Source organism: Limulus polyphemus, unplaced genomic scaffold, assembly GCF_000517525.1.
Source record: "Limulus polyphemus unplaced genomic scaffold, Limulus_polyphemus-2.1.2 Scaffold1164, whole genome shotgun sequence".
In the NCBI taxonomy this organism is placed as follows: Eukaryota; Metazoa; Arthropoda; class Merostomata; order Xiphosura; family Limulidae; genus Limulus; species Limulus polyphemus.
This window is the reverse complement of record NW_013666774.1, coordinates 57,963-72,070: the sequence shown is the minus strand read 5'-3', so window position 1 is coordinate 72,070 and position 14,108 is coordinate 57,963.

The window sequence follows — 14,108 nt, the reverse complement described above, 5'->3', positions numbered from 1 at the left end:
CTCAGTCAGGGTTGAATAAGGAATTATTGTAGTAGTGAGGAATTTGCATTTTTAGTGACCTGATATAACTTAGAAAATTCAGCTGCAAATGAAAGCTGTGTGCCTTATTCTATAGATTGATAAGAGAACATTTTGTAGCAAATGTAGTACAATAACAGAGAGCTTGTATATGATCTTTTTAGTGGTTCCACCAGTGTACATTCTGTATCATTGCCTATTTTTCTGATGATTACTGCCAGTAAAAGAATATATATATATAGTCATAACTTGTAATGCATGGATATTAAACACACACACACAGGTAGAAAAAGTACATATAGTGATCAATTTTTCAATCCACCTGCATATTTTTAAAATTGACAATTTAAAATAGGAACAAAAATGTTGGAGGTGATACACACACAAAAAAAAAAGAAAAGCCAGATCTGAGGATGCATTGCTCAAAATACATTTAAGAAAAAAAAAGACTAGATAAAATGTAAAAAATTGATCATTATTTACAAACAACAACAAGTTGAACTAATGATTGAAAGAAATGTTGAATAGTTGGTGTAGATAACAGAAAAGATTTGTGAATTCTAAGTCTATTCTCAGTAAGCAGAAAGTACATTTAATGTTCAAATTTCCAATCCATTAATTTTTGGAACCATAATCTTAGCATCACTTACGCCCCAACATTCAGAACTAACAAGAAAATTAGCAAGTGTTGCATGATATTTTAAATAATTCTTAGTAATATATAAATATAATACATTTTTTTTTAAATTTAAATTTAGTTTGCTTTTGTTCTAAACACTACCTTCATAATACATTGAATATGTTTTATGCTTGTACATGTATGCTTTTAACAGCTTGTAGCAGTTGGTTTTTAACCAAGTTAGCTTTCATGAATAATAAATAACAGAGTAATAAAAAAATGATTTTACAATTATTGAGAATGGGTATATATCATTTTTACTACATTGTTCAGATGTCTTAGATCATGACATCTGAACTTTCCCTGGGTATGCAGTCATTCAAACTGACACAAATACTGTGTTCCTTTTTTTGTTTTTTGTAACGTACAGATGTGTTCAGATATTTTGGAAATATCAAATTTAAACTAAATCTACATCAGTAATAAACAATTATGTGTTCAATATGTAAACTCAGTGAAAAACAGCTTGCAGGGTTTTCATATCTAACTATATTTATAATAGTTGAAATGTTTTCAGGTATAGATTTAACCAAATAGATGATAGCTTTTAATCTTTCAGGCTACAATAGAAAAGGTTGACAGTTCTTTTGTTTTAATACTATATATTCTTTCTTTCATGTGCAACTGTAAAAGTTGGCAGTATTTTTGTTTTGTTGAATGCAGAGATATATTTCTACACAGAGTAGTTATTTAAGTTGGAAAATAAACATCAAAAGAAAATGGTGAGTTGTTTTATAGTTATATTTTTGGGTACAATTTGTTTTTCTATAGCTTTTACATTGTATTATACAAATAAACATTAGGATCGAGAAGTGCTTTTTTAATTCTTGAGACTTTTGTGTCCTGGACTTTATAGTTCACAAATGGATCAAACAAGCTATCAAGACCCCCATGGGGACTCGCTATCTTTGCCAGACTTGTAACAAGACATACAAGACGTCAGACTCTCTACGTGTTCATCATTTTTTCTCCCATCGTTTAAGCACTTTAACGTGTAAGTTTTGTGGCCACATGTTTACCAAATTAGCAGAGTTCCGAAACCATGTGACAAGATGTCAAGCTGTATCATCTTCATGATTTCTTAACTCTTGAAAAAAAAATTAAGAAAATTTATTGAAGAACATTTAAAATAAAATGTTTTGATTTCAGTCATAATTTTGTGTATGTCTATATATGTAAGTGTTATGAAATTCTATTTTTAAGTGTTAGTAAAACTGGATATTAACAACAAAAATCAGTTGGGTAGTTAATAGGACTTGAGAAAAGTATACAAGTTTTTTATTGGCAGTTTTTGAAATAAATGATCTTAATTTAAGCTGATTTCTGTAGCTACTTTTTAGTTTATCTAACTGGGGACACAATCTGAAAAAGAAGCACTCTCTTAAAATACAGGTGACTACAGGCCAAACAGTTAGAATTGTCTCGCCATACCCAAAAGTCAGTAACTGTTTTCATGAAAAAATGGCCAAAGAAAGGAATTACAGTAATCCCATTCTAATACATCTCTAGTTGACCTAACAGATAAACTTCTAAACTAACTAAATCAATAATCAGTCATTATATGCTCTAGCCTAACTTGTGATTTTTATTGTTCAAACTATTCTCAAAGGTTTGATTATAGCGACATTAAACACAGTACTTAGTAAGAAAGTTATGTCTTGGTTAACTGCTATATGAATGTGCATATCGAGAATTTCTGTTAAAAAGATTTAAAGTTAATATTTGCTTGAAGACTAGTTACAAACCATAATCTGTCAGTGTGAGGGATCTCTGTAATTTTTTTTTTGGTAGAATTTCAATCATACCTCTAGAACTTCTAATTCATCACTAGCCCTTTTAATTGTAATTCATCCAATAAAAGAACAGAATATTTTTAAAATGATTATAGAGCCACATTCCTTTACTAACATTGTGGTATTCTCAGGCTCATAAATAACCTTATGGATAAGGTCAATAATTGCAGATAACCGGAAGAATGGAATAAAATATAATATGAATTTCCAAATTGAAAAAAAAACAGACTATATACACTGTAAAAATGTTATCATTATTTACAAACAACAAGTCAAAGTAATAATTGCACACAGCATTGGACAGTACATGTAGATAACAGAAAAGACTTGTGAATTCTCAGTCTCTTCTGAGGTAATTTGATATGCAGGCATACCATTTGTTTTCTGCCTCTTTGTATTAATATAGAAATTTTGATTCATTCAGATGTATGTGCAGTTTTCACGAAACAAGTAGTCAAAAATCTCATAAGTTCCTTTCACTATAGCTACCTGTTGTGTGTCATTCACTTTAAATATTACCTTTGTCTTCCCATGGGAAAGGGTTCTGTAATGTTAAACATATGTAAGTTTACCCAGCAACCTTCTTCACTGGCCAGTCAGGTGATGTTGAGTACCAGAAACATGGAATTATATCAGTGAAACTTGATTACCATATAGGCATATACCTAGCCCAGAATGAGCTGGTATAATAACCACACCTATTAATTCAAGCTGACTTCTGTGCCCCCTCTAGATCAGTGACCAAATTTGATGTTGGATCCATTAATTTTCTTTAAGTTGTCTTTTACTTTCCCACATCTGCTGAGCAGTTAGACAGAATTGTATATTTTGTTTCAGTCCTATATCCAGAGTGCCATCTGGGGAAAGGCATCAGTCACATTTAGTGTGAGAAGGCTTCCCCCATTCACTGAGATGTCAGGATATATCTTTGTGTAGGTACTCTTCAGAAATCCGAGGATAGTTGTCTGGATGAGATTCAGCAATTGTAGTAGACTTTGTCTTTTCCTGGAACCTGTTTGAAGTTATCATTTTGAACCTAATTGCCACATAAACTGTTTCCACTAAGGTGTACATCTATCTAACAGCTGGGTAGTCCCTTCACAAAGTTTTCACTGAGGATATCTTCATGATCTGCTGACAGCATAATGCAATATGTCTTCCCATGTAAGAAAAACAAATAATCTACATAGGTAGCTTAGTTCTTTGAGAGACTACTCTTTTAAGTTTTTGAACTTAGCCCAGTGGATAACTTGGTTCAAAACTTCAGTGTAACTTGGCCACAGCTTTATCCCAGTTACTGAGTTTCTCCTTTTATGCTTGAGTCCACCCATGTAGTTCTTGTTTCTCTTCACTGTAACCTTGGACAACAGAAAAGAAATCTACTTTGCTCACAGGGTCCTATGGCTTCAGATAAAAAGACATATCCAGTGACATCTTGCCCTAAACCAACTGAGACTCCCACAATGTTGGGGACACACGGTATTGTTGGATCATAGGGACCACAATTTTAGGACAAATGATTGTTTTGTTTTGCTCTTTTGTAGCAGAATGATGAATTGCCATTGAAAATTCCTCTTGTTCAGAAAAACTCATCCTGGCCATAGCATCATGCCTCCCATCTTGAAAAAAATTCATTTGGCCAGTCTTCACCACTTAGTTCTTGTCCCCTCTTGGTAATGAGAGAGCCCTGACTGATGGGCTTCACCTACCAGTAGCATCTCCAGTCTCTTTTCTGTGGTCATGGGTGACAACTAAAATTGGGGTTGGACTGCCCTAATCAGTGAGTGTGGGAGTTCCAAAGACTTCCTCACTAGGTCTCAGGATTACCAGCTTAGAAGACACCATGTAGACATGCTCATCCATACTTTCTGTGAGCCAAAGGTAATGTTCAGAGTGGGAACTTAGTCAGCAGCTCTGGCTGTTCTAGTATAGCAAGTAGATTATGATGAGAGAATTACCAAGTTACAAATAGTATTTATTTAGATACTTGCAATATACAGTTAGTGATAATAACATACAAGTCACCAACTTAGGAAGTTTATGTGATAATAAGGGAATAGAAACTTGCCAGTGAATAAATGAAATGCAACATTTACTGGCAATCATATACTTAATCACTAATGGATTTTAAATTTAAGATAATGAATCTAGATATTTTAGTCCTTAAACATAAGATTAAAATTTACTAAGAAGCTGAGGCTTGTTCCATTTTTGATGACTAACTTTTGCTGATTCTCATAGCCTCATTGACTTAGTATACTTTTAGTTTAGCTTTTATATGTTTTAGTTCCTCTTCAGTGTGGACTGGATTGAATAGGTTATCTCAGTATGAGATTTTTGCAATAAGAGATGGAATTTTCTCATGGAAGTTCTGGGAAATTTAATTAAGAGTTTTAACAAATTTTATGCCATATAGGTTCATTGCCATGAAGGACAGCCTTTGTGAATGACTCTTTCTTCTCCACATGCTTATTATCTTATTTGTATACTGACCTTAGGTTAAACATATAAGGTCTTTTCAGCCTATATCTTCCATTAAGAATTATCCATTTATATTCATATCACACTTATTTTATCACTGGTAATTAACCAAATTTTCATGTTCATTGCTCAGAATTGTCATATGATATAGTTTAGCTCCATTTAATGGTGTGAAATGGAATACAATCTAGCTTGAATAATCTTGTAACTACTCTTGTTTAGTGTATAACTACCTAATATTCTAATCAGTCTTTTCTTGTATATTTAATTAACATTACTTCAGACTTTTTTTAGTTCACTTCACTGGGCTGTGGTGAACTTTCTATTTAAGATTATTCAAAATTGGAATACAATAAAAATTCATTTTATTGTTACTCTTCAGAAGATAGTTATTAAGTGTTATATACATTTGTTAACTGCTAACTAACATCAATATACTTCCAGTTTCGTATTGAATAATATAAACCATATTTTTATGCTGTAATTTAGATGTTAGCTGGAGACCACATAATGTAAAGAACAAAAAGTTCAATAAAGTACAAATAATTTTGACATAAAATTTTCTAACAATTTCAAGGAGTGAATTATAAATACAGGATTCAGTGAAGCATTAAGAAAACAGAGTTGATTTGATAGTTGTTTCTTGTCAGTAGAGTGAATCAGTCGGGGAGCATTTTTGTTTTCAGTTATTTGATTGACTAGCCATGAAGTTGTACAAGTAAGCTTATTTTTACATTAATGTAGTACAGTTAGCATAGTTTCCATATTGGAATGTCATTTGTAAACATGGAATACAGATTACCAAAGTGTTTAAGCTTGTAGAAATGTTAGAGGAAATAAACTAATTTGTTATTATTACATGGACTGGAAATTGAATTATTTTCACCATATAATTTAAAAGCATGGATGAAATTTTGCCAGCTCTCACTGGTACTGAATACTGGAACTTATTGTTAAGGCAGTACTAGTACAGGGACTTATTTGAGCTGCTTTGTCATTTTTTTATGCTTACAGGTAGATTTCTTTTTCAAAACAGGTCCACTTCACCCAGCTTAGTACCTCTACTTTTTTTTTTAGAATTGAACCCTTGATTAAAAGAACAATGCTACAACATTGTTGCCAGAAGTATGGTTATTTTGGTGGAAATAAAATAGAACTTTGGACGTACTTGAAGTTGAACTTAACTGTTAAAGATGAGGACCACAAGGTCAAAGAATGAGAGTGAAGTTTTTCTTGAGATTATTAAATTATTAAGACAAGATCAAGAAGAAAGGCTAAAAATTAGAAGAAATAGATAGAAAAAGAAAAGAAAACCAAGAAGAAAGTTTCATAAAATTGAAAGATGATCATGAAGTAAGAGAGGAATTAAAAGAAGGGTGTAATATTTAAGAGGAATTAAAAATGAATCTGGTTTAAGACAAGATTGATGAAGTAATTGGAGATGTACAGATGGGGTTGCAACAGTAATATTGAAAAGTACAAGAGACACCAGTGAAGTAAGGAAAAGTTGTAATGACAAAATTAAAGAAGTAAAGAGAGACATCTAAAAGCTAGAATAGTGTCAGAATATAACATCTGGAAAATGAATTATTAAATACCAAGACAGTGTGTTTCAAGTATAACTTAAAGGAACATATTGCAGACAAAAGCTTGTAGTGAATAAGAACTCATCAAGGACACCAGAAAGAGGGAACTGTTATAGATTTGGGAAGTCTGGCCATTACAGCCGAGACTGTGAGAAATCAACAGCTGTTAAGACACTAAAGAGACAATAACCCAAGGATGAATCATCAAGCCAAATTAGGCTGAAGGAATAACAAAGGACTAATCGAACATCAGGAAACAGTAATTAGGTGGACATATGGGCCAAAGGTTAGTTGAGAGTATCCCATCTACACCAAATCAAATAGGAAGTTCATTATTTAAAGAAACCAGTCCATGGATTTATTGATGGAAGCCTTGCAGTAGTTGATCAACACTGATTATATAGCTACAATTGTCAGGCCTGAGTTCATAAGAAAAGGTGGGAAGTTGCCTCCAAAGATGAAGAAGCAGGAATTATTCAAATAGCAGATGGACATAAAGCTCCGGCAAAAGGAATATTAGAAGTTACCCTTTCTCTAAGAAACTTCTCTGTGTCTCATGTTGTGTGGGTAACTGACATCAAGGAAAAGTGCACTTTTGGAACTGACTTCATGAAGAGACATGGATGTGGGATAGGCTAGCTTAACATTCTATACCCAAGAAATCACTGTGTACTACAAAATTACAACAATAGAAGTTGAACTTCCCATGACAACAAGGATAGCAATTATTATACCACCAGGACTTGTTAAAATAGTAGAATCAAGCACCCCAGTATGACATGCATGATTACTGTTTGGAAGAACTCTTGCTGATATACAAATATCACCATTAGGGCTACGAACACAATAAACTGTAAAACTTGAGTCAATTTTGGATGGGACATTGGAAGATGTGAGGCTTTTAGTATTTCAACATCAAAAAACATCACAAGCATTGACCTTTGAGGAAAGATGCAGAAAGTCTGATGTTAAATCCTTACATAAGGAAGCTTAACACCTCACTTACAAGAGCTGGAGAGATCTTATATCTGATAAATATCACAGATTACATAACTTGTTTGCATCTTGGAAAGTCAGTTTTTACCACATGAATGAATATTATGCTATTCATATACTTGTTATTTATATAATTATATAGTCAGAAAAATTTGTTTCGTTATAAGAAAAGTTCCAACAAATTTGAAAATTAAGCCTGGACAATTAACTGTATAAAAATGAGAAATAAACTGAATATGGGCAATAAAAGAAAACAAATGAACCCAAGTGTACTTTAATAAAAAATAAAATTATTTATTGTCAACACAATGTACTTACCTAATTTAGCCACAAAAAAAAATATCAAGAGCAAGAGGTCAAGGGTGCCAAACTCCAGAGAAAGAATACTGGAAATATTCAATTATATACCCAGACAAGACAAAGCCTTAGTATGGTATCCCAATGGTTTACACTAAGTCAAGCTAAACCTGTTTATAGGCTACTTTCCAAAATGTTCCATACAAAAAAGCATACATGTTGGTTTTGGAATAAAGGCTGCAGTAAATAGCGTTTTTTGTATGCGAGAATTGGTATGTTTATGACCTTGAAACATCTGGTCAGGAAGAATTTCATAAGTACAAGCAGAAATTGCAGGGTAATTAAGAAGAATACTAAATGTACTTATTCAAATAATGATGTATTCTAAATTAGTTATGGAAGGGTGAAATCAATAGCTATTTCACCTATCACATCTAATAATCTCAACAAAATATCACAAAATACATAAGCTTTTTTATTATTTGTTTTGTAAACACATATTTGTAATGTAAACCATTTTAAAATTTTATTGTTTTACAGTCTTGAATATTATATCTATCTTATGCAAGAATATCAACCCTCAATATTTTTTATATCAAACGATTTTGTATTTTTTATATTGCAATAATTCAAAGTATTATTAAGCTATCGAAAACTATTGTATTGATTTCAATTGTCATTAATAAAAGAAAAAATAGAGTGCAGATTCTAATCAAAGTATTTTACCAACACTTCAAGATTATTCTTTATTGGAAAAACATAACATTGAGGTAGAAAAAAAAGAATTAAAATGTGGCTAATAACAATTACAGTATACAGTTTTATTCAATCAATAAAATCATTCCATGTATTCATGATTAACCATTATTGCAGGTGTAAAGAGCTAAACAATTATTTTTCTGCTTTTAAACTTTTATATATTAAAAATAACTAGGGCGAAGATGGTGACCAAAAATTTGATGTACAGTTCGTCTATGTTTGGAGTAACTTTCTGGATGATGATAAACTTTTCCACATATGGAGCACTGGAAGACTTGCTTTCTCCCATGGAGAGTCCTCCTGTGTCGGTTCAGTCCTGATGCCCATGCAAACTCTTCCTTGCAAAGATGACAAATAAACTTTCTTCCTGGAGAGTGAAACAGAAATGGATCATTGGAGGAATCTTATGTGCCTTTCCTTAATTGTCATAATCATGATTTTGTTAGATCTAAATTAATAAAAACAAATTAACTTTTGAAGAACGAAAATGAATCCTTATAAGTCTTAATAGTAATAATTACAATCTTACTATGTTTATATGAAGACAAATGAACTTTCAACTGAGATAATAAAAGCAGAAATGGATTAAGCCTTATGTGCCTTTCCGTAATAGTCATAATCACAATTTTATTAAACCTAAATGAAGACAAATGCATTTCCTAACTGTAAATGTAAAATAGAAATGGATCATTGTAAATCATAATATTAATAATCATAGTCTTGTTATATCTAAACCAAGACAAATGAATCTAACTCTTGGACAGTACATATACACCTGAATATTTTAAGGCTTAACAATCTGTTCTTAATGGCTAGGATCAAAATCTTACTGATCTAAATTAAGACAAACTTTTCTCCTGGAAAATCCTAATAGAAATGGGTTACATGTAAACCTTAAGTGCCTGTCTTTAACAGAAATAATCTTAATCTTATTGTACAGAAATCTGTCCCCTCTGAAGTAAAAAAAAAAAAAGAAAAAGCTTTAAATATACATTACACATTATATATCTGGCACAAGTACAGAGAAGAGAATTTTTAACTACAGCACAAGAAATATATTTTCATGATACAAAATAACAAACCATCTACTGTAAATTTCATTAAAATTATTTTTTATTATAAAAAAACATTTAAGTTAGTGATACCTTTACAGATATTTATAATGCACAGGGGCTAGAACTATTCCACTATTCAATTGTCTCTTTTACTGATTCCACTCGTATTTGTAGTTTTAAAACAGGTATCTTGCTTAATTCAAATAGTGACTGTGGCTACTCTTTGTAAATTTTTTTATTTCCTAAGATTTTACTTTCAGTAATGTATCAACCTTATTACACCAGATACACAAATGCTAACATACACACTAAAATAACTAAGGACTAATTTTTATTTTATGAAATACTAGTTATACACTAACAACAAAAAATGGTATAGAGTTAAATTATTTACTGAAATAATTCAGCTAGTTTCAAAATAAAAATCACATCCAAGGTGGGCTATTGATCCTTTCTTCTGCCTACTTATACTCCAAGAAAGTTCAAATATTTTGTTCTTCAACCACAAAATTCAAATTTCTAAAAACAACACAATGCTTTGATTACAAAATGACCTAAAAAACCATGAACAGGTGGAGATCTAAATCATACTATTTAAGAAATCAACTTCTATAATTTGAAATAGATAATAACACAGCCAATTATGCAAAATGTATCTGCATTAATATCAAAATTAAAAAGTTCCAAATTTATTTATCAACATTAATATAAAATAAGAAATTAATTTTAACAGTACATTTCACAGAAGCTGAATTACTAAACTGAAACAATTCTGGACAGAATATAAACATAATATTTAGGGACAACAAGAGACCAATTGTCCCACCTTGGCCATCCCATTCTCTAAACAACCTGAAAGCCAGCCCTTATCATTCATATAGTTATCAAGCTTTCTTTTAAACTCACTTAAATTTACTAATTCCACAATATTCAAAGGCCAACCACCCTATTAGAAAAATAAAACTGTCTTAGCTGGAGATGGCTCCTTTTCTGCCAAAATTTATATTTGTGTCCCCTAGTCCAACCATTCTCACCATTAAGTATGAAAAAAGATAATGCATCAACATTGTGAATTCCCTTAACAATCTTAAACATGTAAATCAGATCCCCTCTAACTCTTCTTTTTTCAAGAGATCTTAACCTCTCTTGATATGACAATTCCTCCATCCCAAGCACCATTCTAGTAGCCCTTCTCTGAACCCTTTCCAACAATTCAATGTCCTTCCTACGGTAAGGAGCTAAGACTGAACACAATACTCCATATATGGCCTAACCAGTTACCTATACAATGAAATTATAACCTCTTTAGACTTGTATTCAATATTTCTGTAGACACAACCTAAAATCGTACTTGCCCTACCACTAGCAACAGCACACCACTTAGCTTAAGAGACTGATCAGTCATTACACCAAGATCACTTTCTTTCATGATGCTGTTCAGGTTATTCCCATCCAAATTATACTTATAATTCTAATTATGATAACCCACATGCATTATCTGGAATTTATTATAATTAAAACCCATCTGCTATTTATCTGTCAAACTCACTATATGATCTAAATCCTTTTGTAAAGTACCAGCATCCTTTTCACTGCTAGCAACACCCAAGACCTTAATATCATCAGCAAATTTAAGTAACTTATTGACCATTCTTTCATCTATGTCATTGATGTTAATCAAAAAGAGTAAAGGTCCTAAGACTGAGCCCTGAGGTACCCCACTTGTGACATTAATCCACTTTGACTGAACTCCATTTATAACAATCCTCTGCTTTCTTACATCCAACCACTCTTCTATCCAATTAGCTAACCTATCCCCCACATGTATAGTGATAATTTTTTACAAGCCTTTTGTGTGGCACCTTGTCAAAGGCTTTCTGAAAATCCAGATATACACCCTTACCCTCATCTACATAAGCAGTAACCTTTTCAAAGAATGTCAAAAGATTTGTAAAGCAAGATTTTCCGATAGTGAACCCATGTTGACCATCCAATAAAATTCTAAACTTTGTTAAAAGACTTTGCAAAGCTTATTTTATCAGACTTTCTAAACCTTACCCCACAACTAATGTAAGATTACTAAGCCTATAATTACCTAGACATTTTTTATCACGTCCCTTGAAAAGAGGAGTAACATAAGCCAACTTACAATCCTTTGGCACCTGCCCACTATTCAAGGACTTACAGAAAATAGTAGCAAGTGGCTAAAGTATCCAATCCTTAACCTCCCTCAAAATCCTTAGGGAAATATTATCTGGCCCAGGAGACTAATCGTTCTTTAAACTTCCCAATTTTTTTCTTAACAAGCTCAGAAATAATGTGGTTATCTTGTTCGATCTTGTTTCCATCTATCAACTGTTGAAGATGAGGTATATTGCTTAAATCTTCTTAAGTAAAAACTGAAGAAAAAGCAGAATTTAATAACTCAACCATCTCATGATCATCAGATATGAGTTTTCCTTTATCATCCCTCAAAGGTCCTACCCCCATCCTAATATTGTGTTTACCCTTAATGTATTTAAAGAAATCCTCATTGTTAATTTTAAAATTTTCAGCCAACCTTTTTTTATACATCCTTTTTGACATCATAATTTTCTGTATGACCAACCTTTTTGATATTCTATAATTTTCTAAATTTCCCATCATACCAGATAATTCTTGCTCTTTCATAAAAGAATTAGTAACTGACATCTGACATCCCACTCGTAATGGAGAATTTTTCTTATTGTTAGTTTACTACACTTCAAAGAAATATCTTCAGTCATAAGATTTGACAGACTCTAGGTGGGTGTAGATTTTATCACACAAACAATAGGTCCATGCTTTCTTTTTCAAATGAATAAAATGCTGGTGTCTATTTACAGCAGGAGAGGAGGTAAACCTAGCTTCATGTCCGATACACTGGAAAGGCTTGGCTAAAAACAAAACAATAAACAAATACATATTAATTAAAACTTGGCCATTAACTTAATTAGTTAATATGATCAAATACCTAAGAGCATCAATTACATCGATTAGTGTCACATGAAATAACTGATTAATCAAAATTATGATTAATTGGATTAATTTAACGAACATAATCAACTAATCAAAATTAGTGTTTCAGGTGATTACTGTTTTCAATTATTCCAACTATTGCCATTATCATTTATCATTATAATTTTTCATTAACTCAAGTTTGTTAAACTTAATTGGTTAATGTCACAACTCATGAATATTATTAACTAATTAGAATTAGTGTTTCTAATTATTACTATCCAAGTCTTATGTGAGAATAATTGATTAATTGAATGTAATAAACTAATGAGCTTGATGATAAATCAATTAGCAAATTCTACTAATTGCCCAGCTCTACTGTTTTTCATGGCAATTGACTGATACAAGGTATTGCTATGCATAATGGAAAACATGCTATGTCCAGGGTTAACTGGATGTTGGAACAAGTTATTTATGCAGTTTAAAACAACAGAGCTTAAGGCTCAGTGGTAGTATTAGAACAGCATTTACACTGTTTACAACAGAATTTAAAGTTAACTTGTGACACTCATTATGAATAAATATATGCTTAACAATTCTCTAAATATCAAATTTTTTAATCAACATATTTATTGGTATTTTCTGAAAGTAGCTATGAAATATGGACTCTCAGTAAAAAGGTTTTTTATTTGTATTTATTACTAAACTGCAATTAAATAATTATGAAAATACCCAAATCCTGAAGATATGGTATTTCAGAAAGTACTTCTAGTAACATGGAAAACTAAATGTTAGTTTATTTTACAATTTTAAAACTTTCCAGACATAAAAGCTTTTCGAACATGTGTGAACTTGCAAACACAGGAAATCTGCCTTATGAATAATGACTTTAATTCATATGCTAGTTACATATGGCCAAGGAATGTATCCCACCAAGATATATTTTTGGTGTGTGGGTGATATTGTTGGAGATCTAGAATCTACTATCTCCAGCAACATTTACTGTGTCTGAGTTTAGGAAAGTCTAGAGATTATGTCCTCCTTATTTTCACACAGTGGAATAACTAGTGACATGAGTAGTGCCTATGCTTTGCGAGGAAGAATATTATTGCTTCTGTGTATAATCCATACTCACACAGTACACAGAGATACGTACAGATAGATTCACAAGTCAAACCTTTCCTTCTGTAATCTAGAAGTACTGTTCATTTTGTGAACTTGGCTTTTGGATTGTTGTTGTACTGAATAAAGATTGATTTTACTATGTATAGCATTAAGTTCAGTATCTATTCCTAAAGTCAGTCACATTTAGTCTTAACTCTGCAATGCATTTCTTACTTTTCTCCAGTTATCTGATATTACAATTATTTTCAAAAGACAAAGAGTCCAGCAACTCCACAATAAGAATTTCTCAGCTACTTACATATACTCACTAGGCAGAGGAAAATCTGGTCTAGGAACATCATAT